Source organism: Nilaparvata lugens, chromosome 5 (assembly GCF_014356525.2).
Source record: "Nilaparvata lugens isolate BPH chromosome 5, ASM1435652v1, whole genome shotgun sequence".
In the NCBI taxonomy this organism is placed as follows: Eukaryota; Metazoa; Arthropoda; class Insecta; order Hemiptera; family Delphacidae; genus Nilaparvata; species Nilaparvata lugens.
In genome coordinates this window covers 51124291-51150850 of record NC_052508.1, presented here as the reverse complement: position 1 = coordinate 51150850, position 26560 = coordinate 51124291, and the positions used below count along the sequence as shown (strand labels likewise).

The window sequence follows — 26560 nt, the reverse complement described above, 5'->3', positions numbered from 1 at the left end:
GAAATGTTCATGGGTTTTAAATCATTTCCATGTTTTATTCAAAGTATTACATTACCATAAAGGACAGGAATATTGAATATCCATGTAACTCACATTCATTTATTCACAAGAATGAATAGTCTTATATTTTTTATTATCATTCTTCATCGACTATTAAAAGAACTTAAATTGTAGACTGTGTGCTCCTCTGAAAAACCTTGTAACATATATGCTCAGAAGCTTTCTGTTAAACTCGCATAACCTTGTAAGATAATTAAATTTATTACTGTCCATCACGATTTGAATGGATCTCCTTTTCCCAATTTTTGTATCTCTTCAAACCTGATGTAACGTATTTTAGAAGACAGTTATATAAAATATCATTGGAAGTACAGTACAATATTCTATTTTGATTATTTCAAGGATAATAGTAAATTATCTACAGTAACTATTACTTTGAAGAATGTAATTCTTAAATAGATTATCATGTAACTGTTCAATTTTGGAGCATTGGAAAATTAAGAATTAAAGTTTTATTGGAATAATGGACCAATAAGATTATTAGAACTAGATAATAGCTCCATAATATAACCGAACTGCAGTAGAATCTTGTAGTTGGATTAAAAAAAGTAAATTCGTATGGCTTTTGTTGGTGGGGAGTCCCTTGCGGGAAGGTCCCACCGCCTGAATATATAATTTAAGCCGTCAATGGGCCTTACGACTGTCATACTCCAGCCGGGACCGACAGTTTTAGTTGGATTGATATCCATTCAAAATTGCTTCCATTTATTCTAAAAGTGATTGAATTTGTTTGGTCTGTTGATTAATTGATTGAAAATAATTATGGAGCATTGGTAATCAATATAGAATTATCGTGCCCTGGAAAGAAGGGTGAATGATCCAAATACGATAGAAATCCACCCTTCAAGGGTAATACTGATCCTCATCCACTCAACACATTCTAAAAAAGAGTTATTAATAGGTAGCGATGTTGAAAAGATTAATAACCTTATCGAGCGATCCGTCCTTTCAAGGAGGGATTTTAAAACAAAAGAAAGTAGGGAGAAAGGGAATGTTGGTGGCAAAGGGCACTGCAAAAGAAACAGGGAAAAGGGATCAATACGTGATATTCATTCATGTGTACCATTCGTAATTGAGCCCTTCAAAGGGAGAGAACATGGAACGTTTCTGCCCTGTTTCTTCCTAACCCGGCCCAAGTAGCAATTCTGGGTTTCAAAACGGATTTATTCAGAAAATATTAATCACTGTCACTTGAGGGAATTGAGACTATGGGGTGGAAGGCTCGGCTCGCAGAAAGTAATTTCGCTGAGGGTATTTTTCCACCAACTTTTACCAGCTTAAAGTGTCGTCCCTAGCAGTTAAATATGGGGGGATTTCCCCGGCCGACATTGGCACAATCCAAACCCTTGTTCATTATTATTTCTCATTAAAAATGCTGAGAACTCGGTTCAGGCTAACCGCAGTTTTATAACCGGAATATTCGCTGAATTTATTACTGTGAGCAAAGTTGTATGGTTCGTGAGATGTAAATGTGTGCTGTTTTGCAAAATGCAATTTCAGAGAGAAACATTAAAACAATGTGTGACCTCTAGATATACATTCCAACTTATATTGGAATTCAACTTACATTCGACTCTGTATATAGGCTACTTATTTATTAACTTATATTTTACAACCCTGTATTAGCTGAAGAGTAGTGAATTAGTCAGTCAAGAGTCTAAGATGATGTAGCCTACCATACAAGTAGCAAAGTAAACTGATGTACTGTATATTTATAATAATAGCTAATACAAATTATTATAATCATAACGGATAATAAAATATAAACCTTTAACAATGAAAACTGATGAGTTGCTTTTTGTACCAGATGAAATAATTTGTAAACAAAATTGAACACCCAATCATTGATTTCAACCATGGTGAAATCAATTATGTTACGAATTGTTCTGAAATTGTGATATTTTTTTATCGATATGTTTTTAACAATTTCAAAAAAAAATTCAAATCTCCTTTGTAACTTCAATAATGTAGGAATAATAAATCCTGTAGAATCAAATACATAATATTTTACAGCCTAACTTCTCAGTGGTGTTCCAACAAATTGGAGTCCCTGTCAATTAAAGTGTATGTATTCTGGACCAGTAAATTATTCATAGATCCATGTTATGTTGTCATAATGGTTTGAAAAAAAGTTCCAGCAAATATTTTTCTCATGTTGTATGTTGTAAAGAATCTTGTTGGGCTACGATGAAGAGGCTGTGTTGAAAATTCCGGCATTAAAATTTCAGTACAACTCGTAAATGGAAACCACGACGTATTCAATAACGAAACATCATTTTGATTTAGTCTCGCTTGTAAAAGCCGAATGCTGTGAAGTTTCTCTGCTTAACGAGCTAATTTACATAAAAAATGGAACTGTGATCCCTCCCAAGACGAAAATAAATGTGAAGCGTGCTGTGATTCATTGCCTGGTTAGAAAAACAAGCAGATCTCTTGTGAAAATGTTGGGAGGGGTAGGGGTGGTGTTTGGATGGTAGGTGGAGGGGGGAGGGATAATGCCGAAGATTAATAACCAGCAGGCGGGTAACGAACCAACATCAAATAGTCTCTCTGATAGATAATGCACACTGTTCACATCGGTTATCTAGAGTCGTTCGCTGAGTTCTGATGAATCTCTGCTGACACTTTAGATGAGCAGCTTGCAGATGTCTGCAAATAAGAGGAAACGAGGTGTTTACAAGGATAATACACCATACAATACCGTAATATACCATAAATATACCACTAATGTAATGATCATTAATATACAGGGTGATTCTTAATTATGGTAAAATAATTTAATTCCTGATAGTAGGGGTAAAAAAAAGAAAAAAGTGCTTATAAACATATATCCATAAACGCTTCATTAGCGAGCTATACAGAGTGAAAGATTTCGCCCGGAATTCAGTTCCACTGGTGAAATACACCGATTCTGAATTGTTTGGGGACTAGTTTTTGAAAAACTCATGGTGGATTCATATGGAAAAATATCTGAAAAATTGAATAAAACTAGTCTAGAAGCTGTAGTGTATTTTTTGAGAAAAAAGTTGAAATATGCAAAAAATCTAAGTAGAAAAACACAGACTTCTACGTTTGAAGCCCAATAACTTTCTTTAATGACAAGTGAACAAATAATTTCTCCCAATAAAAATTGTAGAGAATTTAATTCTGAAAAGAATTATGTAAGCTGTGTGAACTAAATTTAAAAAAGAGTTGAATAAATAGTATTCTTATGTAGTACAATTCACCACAAAAATTTGCTGTTTTAAGAGGAGAGAACTAACTAATAACTCATAGGTTTAGTCTGTGTTTTTCAACTTAGATTTTTTGTATATTTGAACTTTTTCTCAAAAACTACTCACACTACAGCTTCCAGACTAGTTTCATTCAATTTTTCAGATATTTTTCCATATGAATCCACCATAAGTTTTTCAATAACTAGTCCCCAAACAATTTAGCATCGGTGTATTTCACCAGAGGAACTGAATTCCAGGCGAAATCTTTCACTCTGTATAGCTCGCAAATGAATCGTTTTTGGATATATGTCTATAAGAACTTTTTTTTCTTATTTTTACCTCTACTACGTATAAAATTATTTACTATAATTAAGAATCACTCTGTATAATATATGAAAAGGCAATCCTTTGATGAGTGGGGAATGATACAAAATTGAATGCAGAATTCTACAAAATCATGAAAACATTAATATTTTGTAATATGTAACAGCATGTTAAATAAAAATTGAAGATTCAATTCCAGTAAGGGCTAGAAAGCATGTACGGCTATTGAATTTAGCAGAGTTTAAATGACGTCATCGCACTGTTGTCTATTTGTTCATTAGTTTACATTAACTCTTTACATTTTTTCAGAGTTCTCTTTACATATGAATTCCCTTGTGGAACGTTTTACTGTGCATTCTATTCAAGAAATTGATTAGAAGCGTCCTTACTGGAATTTCCAGTAGTTTATTATCATTCGCCTCTCACCCCCAACTTCTCATTTTCCTTTAGTTGTCTCTCTATTGAAAAACAGCTAAACGAACTTGATTGAAATATTGAAATTTTCTTCGTCGTTTTTCCCAAAGGTGGCCCCCATAAGTAAAAGTACCACTTTCAGTGAAATTTATTATTGAAATATAGGAAATACGGTTCTAATAAATCACTGCGACCCGGTATAGAATAATATTTCTCGAAAATAACTGTTGCAGGGTAGGGGAGTGGGATGAAGTGCATTATCACATATTATTTACTGTGGACGCAATGGCTACTACCAGAAATATATTAAAGCCGTTAAAATGAGAAAGAGCTTTTTCTGAATTGTGGGAACAACAATGAGAATTCTAATTTCGAACGGTACCATTGTACGGAATATTATTTATATGCCTGGTATTTTACCTATGCAACTTATAATAAAGTATTCGGGAAATTATTATGACAGCCATAATTTATAGCGTCAACCTAACAAAGCGTTAGTGGCCCATTGTTGAAACAGGTGCAGGCAACGCCTCTTTCCGAAATGGGCGATCCTTGGTGTGGGGTGAGTGGCCCAAATTCGTTAGTTTTCAAAATAAATTCACCTACACAGTTTTTGGACAGTTGAATGTACAATATATTATTATATGCCTGAAAGTTAGTCGACATAGTTGACTGTAGTTGATTGAATTCATAAGACAGAATTGTACCCAGATGTTATTCTATTTCAAAAAAGTTGATCTCTTCAATTTCGAATGTGGATTGAAAATTGTATTTTGTTGTGGTGTGTCTAGGTGATAAGTTCAAATACTGAAGACCGATCCCATCAACTTACGTTTTAACATGATAACGGGTTTGATGAATAAATCAGCTCTATTCAATCATATATTTCCTGCATAATTCCATTTTATTATATATTCTGCTATTGGAATCGATTATTCTGTTGATCCAAATAGACTGTATTGTCCTCATCTGCCAATATTTTCAAATTTTCTGAATATTTCTTCTGCTCGTAATTATCTATTCATTCCACTTTTGAAAGTTTTCCTGGATGAATAACCCTAGATTGTTGTTGAACCATTGAAAGAAGTTTGTATGCTGAGTTTCCTTTGAATTGAGTATGTGTTCATAAGATCATAGTGTAGAGTACCTTGTTATGAGTTCGAAACCATATCTCTCCTCATAACCTATCATTTTATGGTCTACTAAGAATCCATCCATGATAATGTTCTTTTTACTTCTTTGTTTCACCACAAGACTGTTCTCAAATATTGTGATCTGAGCAGAAGACTTGAGAAAGAAGATCACCAGAAGAAGGTTTTGAAACCATCAACCTCAATCTTGTCTAGAATCTCATCTACAATCAACAACGAACTACATCTTTCTCTTATTCTTCTTCTTCTTCTTCTTCTTCTTCTTTTTCTTAATGTTCTTCTTTTTGGCCCGCCCAATAATAGGGTAACAAGGTAGTGGAGAAAACCAAGAAGAAGAACACCAACAACATGATTATGGTTCTGAAGAGAGGGAAATAAACAAACAGAAACCTTCCATAATCATCATCATCATCATCATCATCATCGTGAGCATTCGTCGAGTTACAACCAGATGATGCGTTTCAAAATTTTATAGTGTTCTGTGTGTAGTTGGTAATCACGGACAAGTATCGGATGGATGGAAGAAGAAAATAATGGAGAAGAAGAAGAAGAAGAAGATGTTGCTGTGGAGGAAAGGGGTGGAAAAGGAGAGCCGCATCGAAAAGGATTAGGAGATGATTATGACAATGATTCGGTAGATGAGGCGGTGAACCTGTTTTGTTTTAATCTGGGGATTTACTCTCTTTTTCTTCCTATTTTTCTTCTCTCTTGTTATCTGTCATCTTCTATTTTATTTTTAGTTGAAGAAGGTCTCAGCTACTCAGCCTCTACTCTTCAGCTCTCCAAGTACTGTACAATGTAATAGTGATGGGGTACCTCCACTATGTTATCAGTTGTTATGTAGGTACCTTTATTACATTTTTTCTAGTAGTCCTTCATCCACTGTTCTCTTCATCTTCTTCCGCTCCTATCCAGTTTCTTATTCATGTTTTCCGTTTTTAACCCTCTTGTATCATGTGTTTTCCTCTGCTTACTTTTTCCATTTTATTTTCCTACTTACATCCTACTTACGTTCTGGTTTCCGTAATCTACTTTTGCTATTCTAATCTTTCTCTCCCCGATCTCAATTTTCATTGTTTTCTCGGACCCTCTATTCATCTTTGATCTTCTCATCTTCTTTTTCCTTCCTCCCACCTCTTCATTCTCTTTTGTATTATTCTATTCTTGCCTTTTCTTCCTTGTCTCATAGTTCTCTCCTCCTACACCTTCTCATTCATATTTTACTTCTCTGTGCTCTGTCTATGTGTTTTTCTACTTTCATCTCTTCCGTTTTTTCTATTTTCTGTGTTTTGCCATCTCCCTACACTTTTTCCTTGTCGCTCCTTTGTTTTTTTCTCTTACTTTTGCACTATGTTTTCCGAATCATTTTCTCCTCTTCATTAGTTTTTCCTCGCTGTTTTCTTTCCACAACCTACTTCTCGTTTATCAATATTAATCTTGTATTCCACTTCTTCCATCTTGTCCTCCTCTTATTATACTTTTCCGACTTTTCTACCTCTCCATTTTCTTCAACATCTTCATTTATTCTTCCTCCTTTAACTTGAAATCCTCCTCCTTCTCAATTATTTTCACAATAATCTTCTTCCTCGTCCTCCTCCTCCTCCTCATCGTCCACCACCACCTCTCCCTCCTTCTTCCCTTTTCTTTCTTTTCTCTTCTTCTCCTTCTACTTCATTCTCTCACCTCATCACGATGATATCCACCAGACCGGGGCGGCAGAAGTATTCAGCAGTCTCCACTCATTACAGCATCGACATGTGAAATTGGCTGGCTTTGCAAATTGGCCCTCGACAAATAAATAATAATCAAATAACCGCAACCATCTACAAATTGCTTAACTACCGTCTGCCTCCTCTCCCCTCTCCACACTCCCCACCGCAAACCTCATCTGATCTTTTAACAACATGTGTTGTCTATTTTTCCCATATCATCGTTGTATAGTGAATTTCATCCATCGGTGTCTCACATTTACTTTCTCACTTTTTCTCATAGATTTTATCGGTGTGATGGAGAGAGAGAAACAGAGAGATAATAGGGAGAAGTCGGAAACTTGGAGAGTAGCGAGGAAGGTATTGGAGCGTGAGAGATGGAAGAAGGAAAAGAGAGGAGTAAATGAATGGGAGAGGATGATTCGGGAAATTACAAAATAAGAGAAGGAGTGAGAGAGAGACAACAAAGCAAAGCTACCGACACCGACAAAGAGCCGTAATGAATAATATGGCGAATCAGTTCCTTGAGAGAAAAATGTAGGATGCAGTGGGAGAAAAAGAGTAGAGAATTGCGAATAGCAGCAGAGAAGAGCAGAGTTTGTGGCTGGAGATGGTGCAAAAAGAGAACAATGTGATGATACCGATGCCGACTGAGATATGTGGACTGTAGGCCGATGTTATCAGCATGACAATCATATTATCAGATTCAGATTTTCTTGGATCGTTTTTATACACAGAGGATGGTGGAAATATTTTAAAAAATATGAAATAATTTGAAATTAATCGCGCAGGAATCACTTTGGAAAAGTTGGGAATTTGAATGCATTGATCCAAGTATGACTGAAGTAATTACCGATAATAAATTTAAGAAGGTTAAGAATATGAAAGAGGAGTATAACGGTAATGGAGAAGAAGGAGAAGAAGAAAGAAAAGAAAAAGAAGAAGTAGGAGGAGAAGGAGGAGAAGGAGTAAAGGGGAAAAGGAGAAGGTAGAGTTTGATTAGAAAACGAAGAATAAGATAATGATAAAGAGAAGAAGAGAAAGGAGAAGAAGAGAAAGGAGAAGAAGGAAGAGAAGGAGGAATGGAAGGAAGAAAAGAATAATGAAAAGTTGGAGAAGAAGAATAATAAAAGGAGGAAGGAAGAGAGGATGTTGATAAAGATGAAAATGCCAGAAAAGAATTGAGGGAAAAAAGGAGTATGAAGACAAAGAAGGGGAATGGATTTTGAAGAGGATAGAGAGGAATTGATAGAAATGGAAAACAATGAGAGTAGAGGGGCGAGGAGGGAGATAGTATTTTTGTTACACTTGAATATTCTACCAAGGGGTGAGATAGGCCTACTAATCGACAGTGGTATAACAGCTTGTCTAGACTACAGTAACTAAATAACCAATTTATATAGTTAATGGTTTATATAGTTTATGGTTTATATAGTTACTGTAGTCTAGACCACCCGTGTCTCATCATTCCTGTAACGATATCTCAACGAAGCAAACACTTTATTAGTGAACTCCAGACAGATATCAGTCAACTTTCCAGTTTTCTGTAGACAAATTATCAACGTCAACCTGTTTCGCCTTTCGTTAATTACTGATCAAGATAAAAGCTATTTTCATTTGTCCAGTCATTATGCATCGCGATTCAAAATCTTGTTTTCAATACTAATGAGTTTTGATTCTGTGTGGGCCGGGTATTTGCAAGATTCAAAGAGTGAGTGAGAGAGAGTGTATGTTTATACGATGCATTGAATATTCTGGGTAGTACAGCTATTTAGAGCAACTTCTAGAGCTTATTTTAATGATCATCGTTTAACAAGCAACGTCAAGCTTCTTGTTTGGATTACAGTAATCTTGATTAATGATCAATGCAAATTAATTATTTTGATTGAAGAACTGTTCTTAATTCAAATTAAATGCAAACCATATGCAAGACACAAATAAATAAATAGACGCCTACTGTATATCAGATTGATAGGTGCTGTTGAGGTAAGTATAATTAGTCACTGCAAATTTCACTGCTGAAGGTTCTCTTTGGGAGGTTCCCATGATATTTTACAAAACTACAGGTAGAAAGTAGAGCTAGCATACTGTGTTGAATAGTTTGAAATAAAAAGGCGATCGTAGCAGTACCTTTGATCGATTACTTGATAAGCCAAACTTAATATTTATGTTTTCATGTTTATTTTGGACTAAATTTTTTTTAAAAATTGTACACGTGAAATTCTAACCTTATCTTGTACTTTGTCACCTTTAAATTTGGGAGAAAAATAGCACAAGGACTACTGTACCTTATTATTTTATCTACCAATGTTATTACATTAGTGTCATTTGCATTGTAAATAAAAAAATAAATAAATATTAGGAATTGAAAAATTAGCAAGGTAAAACTTATTTTGAAACATTTTACAAGCCTTTTTATAGGTTTGTTGGATTGTGTTACTGATATTCATCCATCTAATTACTGATTCGATTTTGTTTCTCAAAGAAAATTTGTCTTGATAATTTAATAATATCAACAAATAATCAGCTTCTGCATCTACGATTTACTTCTATAATTCAACTTCCAAATTCAAATTCTGCATTAATATCAGCAATTCTATTACAATACTGTAATAACTTTTCTCTTCAACTTTTCAATTAGCAATTCACATTTCCCCTTCCAATTCCTCTACCATCCACTTTCAACACACAAGTTGTTCAATTCGTAACCAGGCTGTTTAAGGAGCTGCAGGAAATCATTATTTGCCTTGCCTCACGCACTCGCATGCACACACACTACCCACCAGCTACAACCCCATGCTCAATAATTTAAAGCTGATACATCGGAATTACTTCTTTGAATATTTATAACCTCAGCCAGCCTTCCCCAGGCAACTCAACGTGTATTTACTCAACCCTTCCAGCCAGCCTACATTGGCGTATTTATGCATATGCAGCCAGTTTGATCTACGGATGGATTTCGTTCAGAGTAGCGTGCATATAGATGAGCTGTTATCGACAGGAAGGCTCCTTGATACACGTTTGCGTTTCTGATCACCGAGTCTTGATTACCGTATCAGAATATTAAACAGGGCAATATACTGAACAGTGCAAATAGTGCAATATACAAAATATACAAAATAAAATATACAAAATATACAAAATAAATATACAAAATATACAAAATATACAAACAGTGCAATATACTGAAAATTCGAGGACATTGTTGCAGTAGCTTCAACATCCAATCTGGAAACGAAATTGTGAAAAACATATCTACTCTTTTCTAGTAACGTATTGCAGTTTCATATTTAAATGATTATTATTGAATATATTTAATTTATTTAATAATAACTTTTCAGCAGAAAGTGATTAAACAAATAAATTCGTAATTAGGACAGATATATATAGTTGAAGGAACTATAATCATGCATTCCACACTTCATTCATCAGATGATAAATTAATACACAAATGATTCAACACTATGTAAGTACCTCAGTGAATTACGTGTAGGTGTCACCTACCATTTTTCCGAATTGATCTTTATGATATAAAAAATCTCGTCAAAAACTGTACGTTATTTTTTAACTACTGGGTTAACGACTCTTTTCCTGTCCATGCTACTTGATTAGCTCAATTGATCCAACTGATACATTGATTTTGGTCATATTTTTCTCAATAAAAATTGATTTGATCTGATTTATATATTAACGTTGTCATTGAATTTTTCAATTCTCATAGTATAGTGTGTGTTATTGCGTCAATTTCTCACGAATTGATCTGATGATTTTTATTGAGCGTCTGAATGAATTTTTGCCAAGAAAAACTCCCAAGATATTAGCGGGGCAGGGTAGGCAACACATCGTCTCTCCAACCTGTATCCAACCACATATAAACTGTTTCAATTTTATTTGTAACTGTATCATTGAAACTGTATCAAATAACAAGCTGCTGAGAGGAATGCAGCACGTGGATTCCTTGTTTTTTTCTCGGACTCTCGTTGTCGATTTGAAATATGTCTGTGGCAGTTACATTCTCACCACGTATTCTTGGCACGTTCGTTGCGTGTGTCTGCGAGAGGTGTCTGCCGAGTGTCTGCAGACTAGGTGGTCGGTCACTCACAATCTCACGCACATAAATCACACACTCGTTTTGCATTTTACGCTTTTTAGCAATGCACGATATTATTCTACGTTTTGAAAATGGTATGGCAGGCCGTTATCAGTGTTTTTTTATGTTGTTGGTTGTTACTGTATAATATTAAACCAGATCCGTATAAATTTGTGATAGTACATTCCATATTCCAATTTCTCTGTCTTTAGACACCGCTAAGCTAACTAACATTCTAAAATTATTGGGTTATGATTTTAGATCATTATGGCTTTATGGTTGATTTACATATTTCTCTCTCTTTATTATTGCTCAATTTCTGTTCTATGTTATTGTATAGTTTATTCAAGTTTTTCGATATTCGGTTTACCACACTCTTTATTCATATGTCACTGTCTTTTAACCCTGACTAAGCTATAGGCTGCTATAATAAAGATGAAATTGTAGCTCTCTCATTGGATGGTTTATGATTTGTTGAATTCCCTCTCCCACTCAACTTCTACTGGCTATGGCCATGACGACGGAACACTGCTCTATTATTGTTTGAATTGTCATTCATTTGATTTCGGATAGTTTCAGTAAATCATCAATAATGTAACTTATTCTAACTCCCTACTCATGTTCTCTACAGTTGCTTTACATAACTTTCAGTTGATGAATTATAGTATTTGTGAAAGATTTCAAGTTTCAAGAATTCATAAGATCTTTTTTTTCATCATCATCATCATCATCGTCATTCAAGGATTAGACTCTGTTGGTCTGTTCCGGCATCCATTTCTTCATCGGTCGTCCGACGCCTCTTCTCCCATCGGGTTTGTAGTGCCAAGCTTGAATTGGAAGTCTATTTGCTGGCATACGGAGTAGATGGCTGGACCAGTCTTCCCTACCTTTCTTCAATATTCGCAATAAAGACTCTACATTCAGTTCGGTTCTTATTACTTCGTTTCTTATATAATCCAACTTAGTGTAACCTTTGACTGCTCGAAGGAACCTCATTTCGGCTGCTTGGATACGTGACTCAGTTTTTTTCATTGACACCCAGGCTTCGCTTCCATAAGCTATTATTGGTACAGCCATTAGTCTGTAGAACTTCATCTGAGTGGCTTGTCTTGTTTACATGAGTGATCTTGTCTCAGTGATCTTTTTTTTACATGAGACATTGACTATTTTTCTATGCGATCTAGTGAATTTCTGTTTGATCTTAACATTCTACACAACTTCTGTTTTAGAAGGAAGTATACAGTCCACCCAGAATCGTCCCCCTTCATTATTAAGGAAAACAGAATACTTGGAAGGACCCCTGAAACTAACTCGGCCGAATTTCTAATCCAGTCACCATTCGCATGTAGGCGTAATTAACAAGTAACGAAGTAGTCACATGATAACATCATCATGCCGTAAAAGTTGTGTCTTCAAAGTTGCAACTTCTAACAATATTAGCGTGAGATTTCAGCAGCATCATCGTCGAAAACTTTTGCTTGAGTCAAGCGCGTACTTAGGGAGTACTTAAGGCCCTCTCTACATCCACACTTTCCGCTCTCTCTTTCTCTCGTGCTACCCTCTCTCTTTCCCTGTTTTATCTCTCCTACAAAATTAACCAAGGCAAGACGAGCTGGGCTTAAGATACGGTGGCTCTGTGAGCAAGCCGGCTAGCTACTGAATAAAAAATCAGCTTTATCCATTGTTCGTTGAATGCTCCTTGTCTTCACGTCGACACCTAGCTCTAGTGCTCACAGATAGTCAGCTTAAAATATTTCTAGATGGGTTCTGGAAGTATCCTTGGACGGTACTAGGTTTGAATAATGCAGTAAAACTATCTATATTATAGTACGGTCTTCATGAAAAACTATATGAGTTTGTGTAAGCAGAAAGCTGAATTCCGTGGATGAGTGATTCTCTTCTTACAGTCATGATTCCTTTCTACAGGATGACCCATGTACATTCCTGGTGACTCCTTCAGGCTAATTCTTGTACACTCCTATTGATTTCTATAAACTGATTCCTGTTTCTAGGACACTCAATGATCATTGGATAGAATGATCAGGACACTAAGATCTAATGGATCATTATTAACCTATAGATTTATTTTAGATGTTTTGGCAGATTAGATTCAATAAGTCTTCTAGGAATCGGGCCTTAGACACCTACATAATCTTACGGGTTATTTATCTATCATATTATACTATTTACCTCTACTTTCTTAATGATAGAAATATCTCACAAGAAACCTTTCTAGAAATCACTAACGGAATTTTTCTTTTTCCAGTGTTCGTGAAAGTGCACTCGAGATGTCCACATATTTCAAGCCCTGGCGTCTAGAAGATTCTCGATATCTAATCCACCAGAGATTTCGAACTTTTTGAAGGTAAGTGTTTTCCAATTCCAATAATTATAAATAACATTACCAACATCTGATAATCAGTTGGAACACGATATTCAACTCCATTCATCATTAATATTTATAGATAAATTGTAAATTTGAATAATAAATATTGATTTTATCACAATTCAACTATTTTTAATGGAAAGTTGAAATTAACATGAGATGTGGTGGTATTTCAATGAATTTGACTTTTTTCAAGAGGCCTCCAACATAGATAAAGATAACTCCATAAATTTCTTAAAGCACAATTATATTTTTGAATAGTCTTCTCCCCTTTGAGTGTAGGGATGTTAATTTTCTTGACGGAAAACACGCTGCAATAGAAGCATATTGAGACGGGAGGTCGGTGATCTCTTTCTTCGTGTGAAAAGCCTCCACGTGGCCTTGTAAAAAAGCGTTGGGTCTACAATCGAGGGTTGCGCGCTTTTTAACAAAGGGTCCAAAATGAGTTGCTAGCAACTTCATTTCAACAATAAATTGCACGTTACATCATTTACAAAGGAGCGTATTACAGACTAATAAAACCGTATAGGATGTATTTCATCCTTCTTTCGGTTGAGAATCGATTCAAAAGATGATTGCCTTTAATAAGGGCGAAATTGGGACTCCAGGTTCTCTGTGCGACACAACCATTGCACAGAAATAGGATTTTGATGAACAAACAAAGAAATGTAATCATATTGTAAAAAAAATGCTATAATTTTGTACATTTATTAGGATCATCTGATTTTTCAGCAACATGATATTCCTTTCAACAAATTAGTAGTATTGGTTGAAGAAGTTGAAATATTAGAGTGATCTGAGATCACTATGTGGCCCAAGTAGTGTTCTACTGTAACAAAAATATCAACTATACTGTGTAGTTTTACAACACTAGAATAGGGAGAAATAAGACCAGATTAAGGAATCTCAGTCTTGATTCAGGGTGGTTTATATTGTGGGGGGAGGGGCGAGCATGCAGCGGAATTAACTGCAGACTGCAGATAAGAAGGGTGAGCAGTCATAAATTTAACGACCGTCAACTAGAACTGCGATATAATAGAGTGAAATGAATTCAGGTCCCTATAATTATTGCTAATGGCTCTATGGTTATAGCTTGGCATCAGTAGCCCATATAGACTAACACTGACATATTGAAAACTTGGTGCAAGGCAAACTGTAGGGTGGAAGTAGCTGGGGGTCAGGTCTACTGTAATTGTATGAGATTGGACAATAAAAACTGAATACTTATAGTTGTAAAAATGTGTCACTCAATAGCTGATACTGTAGTAGAGGTTGCAGTAATATTCTATATTTCACTTGAGTAGAGGGGTGTTGTGTGAAATCGAGAGCATATTACACCATCATAAAATTATATGATTAAATATTTTCTATACTCACTTCATTCTCACTATTCTATTTAAGATTTAATCCACCATATTTCACGATTTCAATACGTTTCGAGTCTACGTGAGTTTGAACTATACTACTCATCGTTCTTAGTAGTTACACAATTGGAGATTTTGAGCTCTAGTGATTAATAGACTACTATTGAGACCACTTATTGACTGATAATTCATGATTATATAATCAATATCGAGGCACCGAGCATTGCTCGTTATTTATTTATTGATAAACAGAACTCAATTCTTTAAATTGATTGGGGAAGAAGGACTAACAGGCAAAGACCAAAACTGTTTCTTCCCCGAGTTTTGATTTACAAACTATAAATATTCCAAAAAGTAGGTTATGTTCCATACACTTGATTTCAGGACAAATTTTCAGTCCAAACATTTAAATACAGAAAAGTTCTAATTTATATTCTTTACAAACCAAATTTAATAACAAAATAACACTCACTAAACACTTAAAAGTGTAAAATAATTATTATTAACTTTGAATATTATGATATACTATAATATTTAGAATGATATACCATATCATGTCAACAAATCAGATTATTTTGAACAAGTCTATTAAAATTTGTAGATCTTATTTCTCGTGAGATACGGTAAGCTGATTGATTACACAGCTGATCTCCTACACAGGCACACGCATCTTCTGTTATCGACAGACTTCGAAATTATTGTCATCTGTTTTTCCAAGGATGAATAACTATTATCCTTTACTTGTCCTTCAGCGAGTTTTCCCAGGGTTGAGACCTAGTGCAATCGAATTTTTATATCATAAACCTTCCATGTTCCAAATTTCGTGAAAATCGTTAGAGCCGTTTTCGAGATCCGTTGAACATACATAACCAGATAACCATATACAGAAATTGCTCGCTTAATATAATAGTATACTCATATTGATAGATTACAAACTATACCAATTGATAGAGCTCTACCAATAGATTCAATAGATTTTAGAATAAGCTACCTTATTCATAGACTACTGTTGTTAGATTATAATTTCACCAATTTAAATTGATTTATTCGAACCTATGGGAATAGGTATAAACCCAATTATGAACTTAAAAAAAAGCTCAACCAGTGAGCTAACCAGATGCTATTCATGATTTTAAATATGGAGAGAAGTCTCCAAAATTAAATATGAAGTCTAATTTATACTTCTTGTCATTGAAAGACTCTCAAACTCCTTGGAAATGGAGAGTTAGAATAAACATGTAGAATGAGATAAACCAAAAAGGAAAGCATGATAGTCGGTGAATGACAATGATTATTGATGGAAAATGAAGTTAGAAATGGTATGAAAAATACAGATCAAGAGGGGAAATTTAATGAAGAGTGATGAAATAAGAGTTGGAAGATTTTTAAGAGTAGGTAGCTAAGTAGGAAGATATGCTGTATTTAAGAAGAAAGAGTTAGAAACATCGTGATATAGAGTGCTCTTCATACATCCTAACTGATGAAACCAGTAGGATAAAGATCATGAGAGTATGATAGTTTATGGATGTACATGTATGAACACAACAGCGAGTACAAACAACTCTCGAGAAATTCACAGTGAGCGAGCTAAAATGAGAAGTTTGAGGGGCTCAAAGTGGTTTGTGTATGTGTTGGGTCGTTGGGTGATCAACATTCAGTTTTATGGCTGAAAACCAGTGTCTAATCATCTGATAATATCGTGTGTAGGCCCCTTCACCAGTTAGCTCTACTGAGATTCACTTTCAACTGTCAGCATTCTTTATAAATGATACCAAAGCTTCTCATTCAACCTATACTGAATATCACTTCAGCTACAAGCTCACTTTCACAATCTATTGCAAGCTCATAGATATTATCATCTTGCTATCATTAACTTTACGATCAAATAAACAACAAAGCAGGTAGGAGTGCAGTGTTAGTAGTCATTGTTTTTATGTGGGTTGGACTCACTCAGTGCTGTAAAATCCTTAGACAAATAGCTCTTGAAATATTATTCAATTACCTTTGTTGTCATTGGACACCTGTTCAAGTGAACAGCTCAGCTGTGACCAATAACAATAAATTTAACAATTGATATGGATTGTCAACATCCATTACATTGGATGACGACTGCAAAAACAACTATATGAAAATTGATAGAATCAGATTCAGGACAAGAAGTAGCTTTGAGTAACTACCGTACCTCTTTTTGTAAGAATGAATGAAAATTCCGCGGTTACTGCTGTTTTTAACAGAGAATATTCCAACAAAATCATATAGCTAAAATCATCTAGTTCAATGAATGATCATTTTAATAATTTCAATTCCAGGCTAGTTCGTTGTTATTTTATGGTTCGTAAGACATGTATGTTCGTCTCATTATAATGTGAAATATCTTACAATGCTGTATTAGACTAGGAGAAATCATTGTTCAAGCTTCAAGTATAAGAAAATATGGAGTTGAAGGATTTTGAAAAAGAATTCAAGAGCAATTCCAATTTACGCCTTGAAAATTATTGTATAGGTGGATTATAAACTAACCAACAAAACTTGGAAAATGAACCAAACAATAAACATTAAATCTTCCACAAATGTGAATTCTGACCTCCCTGTTATAATAATGACTCACTTCCATAGTACACTGTCACAAAAACAATGAAAGAATAAATTATACATGACTAATAGACGCTGGACGATGTAAAACGGTAAAATATTCTGAAAAGTGTTGATTTCTCTGGGGGTGGCAACAGTAAGCTATAGTGAAATTCACTTCAAAATGACAGCATTGTTTGAATGTGGTGCATTGATGCTAGGAATGCTGACATTAAAAAGTGAATGTTAATATAGTGGCGGCGCATATCAGGGTAGTGTGTAGTGTGTAGAAGCAGCTAGCATGCTTGGAAAACTGTTGGCGATCATTAGTGGCTTATCACAACAAAGTGAGTGGTTTCTATAGTTGGCCGATTCTCGGCGCGTCAGGCAGGTTGATTGCGTGCCGGAGAAGCGGGGTTTCGGTCGAACTGGTGGGGTTTGAACCTGCTGCAACTCTCCAGAGTGCAGCAGTGCCACTCTACAGCTTGATGGATGATTTTAGAGGTGGAGCAAGAGAGAACATCCAGTACCTTAGAGTGCTAGAGAGAGATGAGCGAGCGTTCGATTATCGTTGAGGGGGCGCATAAATATGATTAATAGCTTTGCGAGCCCGAGGAGGGTGATTTGAGGGTGTTGCCCTAACCTGAACTTGCTTCTCTGTTGCCAGACCTGCGGTCTCACTCCCTTTGCATGTTTCTGTTTCGAAAATCTCAAATTCAAGCACCTTCCCTGCTTTCTGTCCCCAACATTCCATTTTTTATTTTCCTCTGTGAGTTGTCATTATCTCCCACGAAACAGTCAGCCATTCCACATTCTATTGCTGTTACTTTTGTGAGATGTGATGTTCTCAAAACGTTTGGTACAATACTCTCTTATCACTGTGATCAAAAAATTACAAGATTAGAAAATATAAATTATTGTTTAAAGTGAGGTTACCAGTCGATATTATCTTAGGGTCTCCTAGAACCTAGAATTTCGTTGAAAATTCCACGTTATTTTTATAACTGAAATCTTAACCTATGTGCATTTGAGAATCTTCATATTCTGGACACGTTCAGCCTACGATACTGTGATTAGGCTTTTACAATCACTCTCATATTTTGTCTGAATAGTGGACCAATACTTAGAAACTCAGTTACTCAGGAAGTAACTCAAACGAAAATACAGTTTCAAACATGATCAATGTCTTAGTAATGGATGACTCATTCAGTTTTATTTAAATTGAATACCGTTTGTAAATACAGATCGATAATCAGTTATGTTTTTGTGTAATTGATATAGAATGGTGTATAGTATCTGTCGTGAATGGTAGACTATTCTCTACCTTTGCGCTGTGGATTTTTCCATTCATACATTGCAATCCAGTCTAAATAGATTGGGGAATTTTTTCGTATAATGGGTTAAATTAATAAGATAGATAATTCTCACCAGGACTACTATTCCAAGTACTCACTTGAAATTGACAAATAATATTCAAAATAAATAAATTATCATGTCTTATAGATGTACAAAGAGTTATCAAATTAATCAATAAAATTTACTTTCGTGTGTATTGACACTATTCTCAAGTTATTTTTTAAAATCATATCTCTCAATCATTCCAATAACATTTATATTGTAACATTAACTCACTTTCCAACACTAACTTTTCTTCAGTATTTTGGCTAGGAATACCAATGCACCCCAATATATACAGGAGTTGTGGAATCTCGCTTCCAAAATGAACTCACAGTATCGGTTGAGCACGCTAACGCCAGTGTGGTTGCCATGACAACGGGGTTGATGCGGGTGTATCCAAGGTGACGGGGAGAACTTTTTTGGGGGTGACACTGGCAGTCAAATTTTGGGGTATGTTGCCACCCTGGTCCTGGGGGATGAAAGGGAGGATGATAGTGGGAGAGAGAGAGGATCTAAAAGGAAAAGAAAGAGAGGAAGACAGGGGTAGAATGAGGGAATGAGGGGAAAAGGGGATTCTCTTTGTATTCGGGGGAGAGAGCCTGGAACGAGCAAGGGACCGATAACTGCGTAAGGTTATGGTTTACTGCTTCATCTTTCCTACTATTTGCCCAAAATTCTGGCTTCTCGTTTTGTCTTTGTTGTTGTCTCGTCCTATTCCTCTCATTCCGATTGTACTTCTTCATTATTTGACCAAAGTTCAAGCTTCCTGTTTCTTCTTTGTTGTCTTGTCCTATATATGTCATTTACGATTTCTTAATTCTCAATCTTTCCTAGCTATATATTTGGCAAGAATCCTGACTCCTTGTGTCATTTTTTGTTGAGCTATCCCATTCTTCTGTAACCTAGATTTTGATCTTTCTTTGCTTCTGCTTCTTGATTTCTCTTTGCTCTTCTTTATTCTTAGTATTTGTTCAAAACTCTATATCCTAGTTTCTTCTTTCTTTCCCCCCTTCCTATTCTATCAATAAGGAGATAAAATAACGACTGTGGAAAGCAAATCACAAACAAGTTTATTTACTGTCTATTTCCTCTGTAAATGAAACATCTTTACTCATATGCTTTGGCTTAGTAGCTGTTCAATAAGTGAAAAAAGTTAGTGACAAGATACATCGAGATGGGGAACTGAGTACTGAGTTCCACATCACATTTTCAAGAAGTTTCTGAAAGTTCCTATTGTGTGTGTTGAGAATATTGCACTAGGACTTACAGTAACAATTTCTTCATTTCATCCATAACTTTATTGTCGTCTTCAATTGCTTCTGGTATACTTACTCAATCTACGTGAAAGTTCAACATCGGTATATTACACTAATTTCCTATGTAGCAATTCAACATTTTTATTCTTAAAATTATTGGATATTATTACATGTGAGAAACTTATTGTGTACTACAGTGATTCCAACTACTCAAGTGCTTTACTATAAAAATATATACAGTGATTGAATTAAAGTAGAAACTGTAAACCTTCGATTTAAAAAATCAATTGGAATTATGGAAAATAAAGTGAACCTTAGAAATTCAAGATTTAAAATTGAAGTAAACCGAGAATATCAAAGAATAAACTAATTATTAATCTTTAATCTCTCTTTAAATTACTTATCTTTAATCTCTGCAAAATACTTTCAAATCATTGCAGTTGTAATTTTTTTCTATTTCTAGAAAAAGTATAGAATTAAACGTACTATAAACCTCTGTATTTGTATATGTTAATATTATGGATTAAAAGTAAAGATGACCTTCGTTTTGTAATCAAGACCTACACTATCCTACCGAAATGCGAGGTCTAGATAGTGGTCATTTCACAGTTTGATAAATGATCACTTTTAGCAAATCCTGTCTTCTTTCTAACAAAGTGAAGCAGTGCCATATCAATCACAGCTTTTGTGCGTTCTCGATCTGTAAAAGAGACATCTTCTCTGGGTGTCGTTGGAGACTCGGGACAACTCTGTAGGCGTGATCTATCCATCCACCTTACACGAAAATAACCTCGTCGTGAATTTTATCTATCGTTTTATAGAAATCAGACCTCACAAAAGAGCAGGAAAAAGGCCTGGCTTCACGACTTTTAGGAATTCAAAAGATTGAGGCATTCAACCAGACTGAATAGACCTGTTTGTTGTATTGAGCTGTGTTACCCAGCGTGTTATTTATCACTGTTTATCCCTGTATTTGTTTTCTTGAAGTTTGTTTGAAAACTGGCAGGGGCTTCTGCGTTTCCATGTTTATAACACTGTATAAAATAAGCAAGGTGCGATTTAGTTTGAGTTTAAATAGCTGGGAGGCTGAAATTTAGAAGGAGAGGGAAAAGCTGATCAAAAGCTTACACAATGTTATTTCCCCCAAAATTCTTTCTCTCACCTCCCCTCCCACACAACCATCTATCGATCTCTCTTCTGAGCATTGCTCGTTTGTCGAATGATACTACCAGATCGATACCATTGGTCCGGTAGATACTGTATATTTTACGTAAAAAATACCCCCTAAATCTGTCGTCCGGAGCGCCGCTGTTTGAAGCCAACGTTCGTGATAAATTAGGCTTTTCTCCCCCAGAAAAGCACCAACAGTAGCAGCTCTCAAAGGGAGGGAGGATCTGCCTGTGTTATTTTCCCCCTGGAATAGAGAAGGAGGGGAATATAGATAGTGGTGAGAAGGAGGGGATCGAAGAAGTTTCTTGTAAGTTTGCAGCTCTGCTCGATTAGTCAGTGCGATAGCCAGGCAGCCAGGGACCACCTCATAGCTGCACAAGGGCTTCAAATCGTGTTCTGTTGGTAGTACTGTGAAAGTAAGTACTTGGGCAGTTCTTGAATCCACAGAAATCTTTACAGAATACATCAATTCCTTTCTAGCTTATTTGCTTTTACACATGTATTTCAAAATCATTTATCCATTATTCAACTCCATTGGCATATTATTCAATTTCTTGAAAAATCGTAATAATTTCTCAACTTTTGTACATCACTGGGATTTGCAAACCTAGACTTCTATTCATAGACCACGAAACTGTATATCTCGTTCTACAACTTCACACATTCTTTTTATTTTATCGTTTATGAATGTAAATTGAGGTTTAGTGTAATTCCATGTTGTTGTTTTTTTTTGTTTTTTTTTATGAATAAACCAAAACTTTCACGAATTGCATAACTACTTCTCAGTTTCAATAATATACTTTTCCTGATAAATACAGTATGAACTTTGCAAAAATTTCAACTTGAAATACCCAGATATTTTTAAGGTCAAATGTTTCCAAGTTCTTTGGGGATTCATCCCTCAATTCTATAAAACTCAATTGCAATGATAGTTTCACATTATAATTATTATAGAACTGTCTTATTTAATCTGTTGGATAATGATTTGTGTTCAATATGTCAAACTTTCCCAACATGTTAGCCCAATTTATACCTACTCTAGAACATGGTACGCCATAGTGGAGTAGGTCAATTTCCACACAGAAAAATCTGAACAAGTAGAGGACACATAAGAATTTTTGTAACTAACTAGTGTATGTAATATTGTAATTTATCGAATATTTTGTGTAATTGATGTTGTAGTTTTAGTTTTTTTTTTTGGGAAATGAACATTTTATTCATTTTTTTTTATTCAATTTCGAATATTCATTAAATTAAATTTTTTCTCCACGAAAATATTAAATTTAATTTGTATTTACCCGGTTTTCTCTTTCATTCTATTCTTTCGTGTTCAATATATCAAACTTTCCCAACATGTTACCTCAATTTCGAATATTTATCAAAGTTCAATTTTCCCTCCATGAAAATCTTGGATTCGATATGTACTATTCCGGTCTTTTCTTGCACTCTATTCTTCGTGTATTTTCCAACCAGTTTTCATTCAATTTTATAACTGGTGTTTTCCAAAGGATTAGGTCATAGAATGACAAATTTAGGTAGTATAATATTCACTCATTTATCGGATTAAGCAGCCAAGGTCTCGGTTAGAATATTTTCTGTGTATCATTTTCAATTACCGTCTGGAGAAAAAGATTTAATAAACTTTTACGGACAATGAAAAAATTCACTCGGACGGATCATATACTTTCTCACGCTCATAGATAGCACAACACACAACTAAATTACCGTGTGGTCCAACAAAACCGAAAGACTATTCAAACTATTCAAGTTTCACCCAACAATAAAACTATTAAAGCAACAAAGAATGTTTGGGGAGTAGAACAAAAGGGATGAAATGGTACAATTTCTCCTTTCAAACAATGTGAGGCTTGTTTCTTTTGTTGGCATTTAACATTTTCATTCATTCTTTTCTACATCTCCCAGTTACATTTTCTTTGTGTCGTGTGTGGCACAAGCCACACTGGTCAGAAGGAGAATGTGAATAGTCGTAGTTTTCGACATTGGTGGTGTAGCCTTGGTATATTGTTTGTGCCGGAGCATAAAGGACAAAAGATGAATGAGAAGAAGAGATGAAAATAAAGACGACGAAAAAGAAGAAGCAGCTGAAGAGAAAAAATTCTAATGAGAAGAAGAAGAGGAGGGAGAATAATAATATTCAGAGGAGAAAAAATGAAAAAGCAGGATAAGAGCAACAACTACAAGAGCATGAAAAAAGAAGAGGAGAAGAAAGCGGAGAATAAATAGACAAAGGAGAGGGACACTAATCCAAGCTAATATCAGAGAGAATTATAATAATATGATAAGTAATAAGAAAGACAAGGAAAGAGGAAGGAAAGAATAGATAAGAAAATGAAAGGATGAAGAAGATGGAGGAGAATCGATAACATGTAGATGCTAAACAAGAAGAGAATATACAGAAGATACATAATAAGAACAATTTGAATAAACAGACAAAATTATTTGAAGATGTAAATAAGATTCAGAAGATTGTATAATATTTGAGAGCAGTAGTGGAGGAAAATATTAGATTTGATTACTTTATTTTATAAGATTGACGCAGAAAAAGAGAAATAAGATGTAAAACGAAGAAGATGAAAAGCAGGAGGAAGGAGAAGAAGAATATAAGGTACAGCAAAAGGTAGATAAAAAAGAGGATGGAGAAATAGGAGAAGTAGAATACCCCACCATCGTCCTACAAAGATCTCGACGCAGCATGCAGTGTGGAATGAGTGTGCAGGGACAAGAGACATGTCCAGATTGTACAGCCCATTTGGAAGTCTTTTCAATTTTTGCCTTTGTGCTGTTCCAACAACTGATGGATGTGTCCCCGGATGGTAGAATGTCAGGGCAGGAGAAAAAGAGGAAATGGGTAAAGTGGATTAGAAGGTGAAGGGGGATGAGGAAGATTTCGAGAATGCCAGCTTTGTCAAGAAAAAAGCTACAAGCTCATTCACACGCCGCGTGGGTAAGCTGGCATATGTCGTGAGCAGAGAGGATACAGTCATCTATTGGCAAGCTATGCATCAATCTTTTTTGACGCGTTGCCCTGCACAAAACGCCTTCATTCACTATAGAAAAACTGTCCAATTCTGTCTAAACTCTCTCGCTAATTCTCTTTCCCAATCACTCTCTCCCTCTCTCTCTCTCTCTCTCTTTCTCTCTCGCTCTCTTTCCTTTTCCTCCCTCAGTATCTCTCTCCAAAATAATCTCTCTAGAGACTTCATTCTCTCTCTTCTGGGAATCATTTCCAGATATTATTATTGTTCAGCTTATCTCTACTTGATTTTTGGATTATAAGTGGTTGAAGAGAAAAATATAAATTTGAATAGTTTGCTGGATATCCTTCAATTTTTGAAAAGTGTATTGATTGATAGTAAATAGATAAGTGAGATGAATCAGCTACAATAATTTTTCTTTAATCACGTATTTTATTTGAAAAAATTCTCACACTTCACTCTACTAACTCATAAAATTTAGAAACAACAGAAGTAGCTGTTTGGTTTGCTTTGAGAATTTTCTATTGCACAAGTCACTTATTCTCCACACTAGTAGCTCTGTGAACAGTAGACCTCACGCAGTACTCTCATCCACAAGTACCTGATTGAAACTATAGATCTTATGGAAATACAGCAATAGACTAGCTTCTCTACAATTTATGATGGATGATTCTATAGTCTGATTTTTACGGTAATATTGATGTATGAAGGAGGCTCCTTTTTCCTTTTATATTATCCTTGAAATTTCCAAAAACCTTGTATATACGTCGACGCGCAATTAAAAAAGGAACATACCTGTCAAATTTCATGAAAATCTATTACCGCGAATCGCCGTAAATGCGCAACACTCAAACATTTTAACATTTGAACATTCAAACATTCAAACATTAAGAGAAATGCCACACCGTCGACTTGAATCTTAGACCTCACTTAAACAGCTGGAGTCAGAAAATTGGCTTTCCAAAACGGGGCGTAGTCGCAGTTTTTATAACAGTAGTCGTAGTTTTTATTTTCTCATTTCTATAATTGGAAACGTTTTTCCTTGACAAAATTAGGCTAGACATTTCTAAATCATTCGAAATAGCAGAAACTTTACACTATTTTCTCTTTATTTTATTTTGTGTTCAATTTTCTAGTTTTTCGAAATTTAATTCAAACGTGACTAAGACAATGAATGCGACTACGTTTTGGAAAGCCAATTTTCTGACTCCAGCTGTTTAAAGTCAAGAACTTAGCTAAATCCCGAGCTCGGAAACCGGCCCTAAGAGAAATGCCAAACCGTCGACTTGAATTTTAGACCTCACTTCGCTCGGTCCAAAAATAAAACTGGAACCTTATAACAAAGTTAAAGATGCTTCATATTGAAGTAGACTGTTACTAGTCGTTAATAATTGCTCATCGAAAAACAATATTCAAATTCAGTTTGTTGAATGATTTTGAAATTAACCTCAAACTGAAGATTCGAACTTAAAATTCACTTACTGGTAATGAAAAGTGAATTCTCACTTCCACTTTGAAGATTGTTTGTGAATCATGTATTTTTTATCACAAGAACGTGATATTCACACTTCACACTACACAACATTTAACTGAACTTGGTTTGCTGAATCACTATTTCCATTTTTTCATGAGTCACGTCAGTCACTTGTCTATAAGTTAAAATGGTGACATATTCAATTTTTGACCAACAGTTCAAGTTAGGATGATAACCTGGGAGGAAATCCTGGTTTGATTGTTTTTACGTACTCAATTCCTTTTTTTTCTCCAAAAATCAATCCCGGCTACCTGGACCAAGCTAGCGTTTAGGGGTTTATCCTATGAATCCAGGACCATACAGCATTAACTGGATACTAAAATCACTCCATTGATAGGCCTCGGAAGGAAGGAAGGATACAATTACACGCTAATTAGCATAATTCATTGTGTGAGCCTAATTGCAGCACCTCTCGCTGTTTGATGGCTAAACAGAATGGGCCAATCACAGCTCTTGTTAGAAACTAATGTGGTAGAAAGGAATTGAGCGGTTGTTGCAACTCCCAAACTGCGCTCCTGTTCTGCTAATTGCGTCAGTAATGTTATGCTCTATTGTTTGAAGTGCTCCAAACCTCTTTCAAAGCTACCATTGTTGAGACATTAGACTGGTGTAATTGGTAGCTGATGTTTCAGTTAGTAGCAAGTAATAGTCTACTTAGAATGTGATTCATTTACAATTCAATCATTTATTTCAGCAAAAAATACAAGAAATACATTAGGCTATGTTGAACATACTACTAGATCAAAACTACAATCACCAATAACAAACTAATAATAACATTTATTAGTGAATAACAAGCACCACATGACACTACAAAACATGCAATTCTTCACCAAATTAAAGCAGGAAACCCTATTGAACGAAGTCAAACAATGTTAGAAAAATTACCTATTTCCATTCATATGTGATTGATTCCATTATA

At 35.1% G+C, this 26560-nt stretch overlaps 1 protein-coding gene across 3 annotated transcripts in view; it reads left to right on the top strand.

The window, feature by feature from the left end:
- LOC111049114 (frizzled-5) overlaps positions 1-26560 on the top strand; it is a 168416-nt gene that overhangs the window by 120966 nt on the left and 20890 nt on the right. For 2 of the 3 annotated variants that reach the window (XM_022335119.2, XM_039428635.1), the window contains one exon: positions 13230-13328. The gene's annotated coding sequence lies outside the window, so the exon portion shown is untranslated. Of the gene's footprint in view, positions 1-13229; positions 13329-21417; positions 21525-26560 lie in introns of those variants that run through there. The other variant, XM_039428636.1, reaches the window with a different exon arrangement.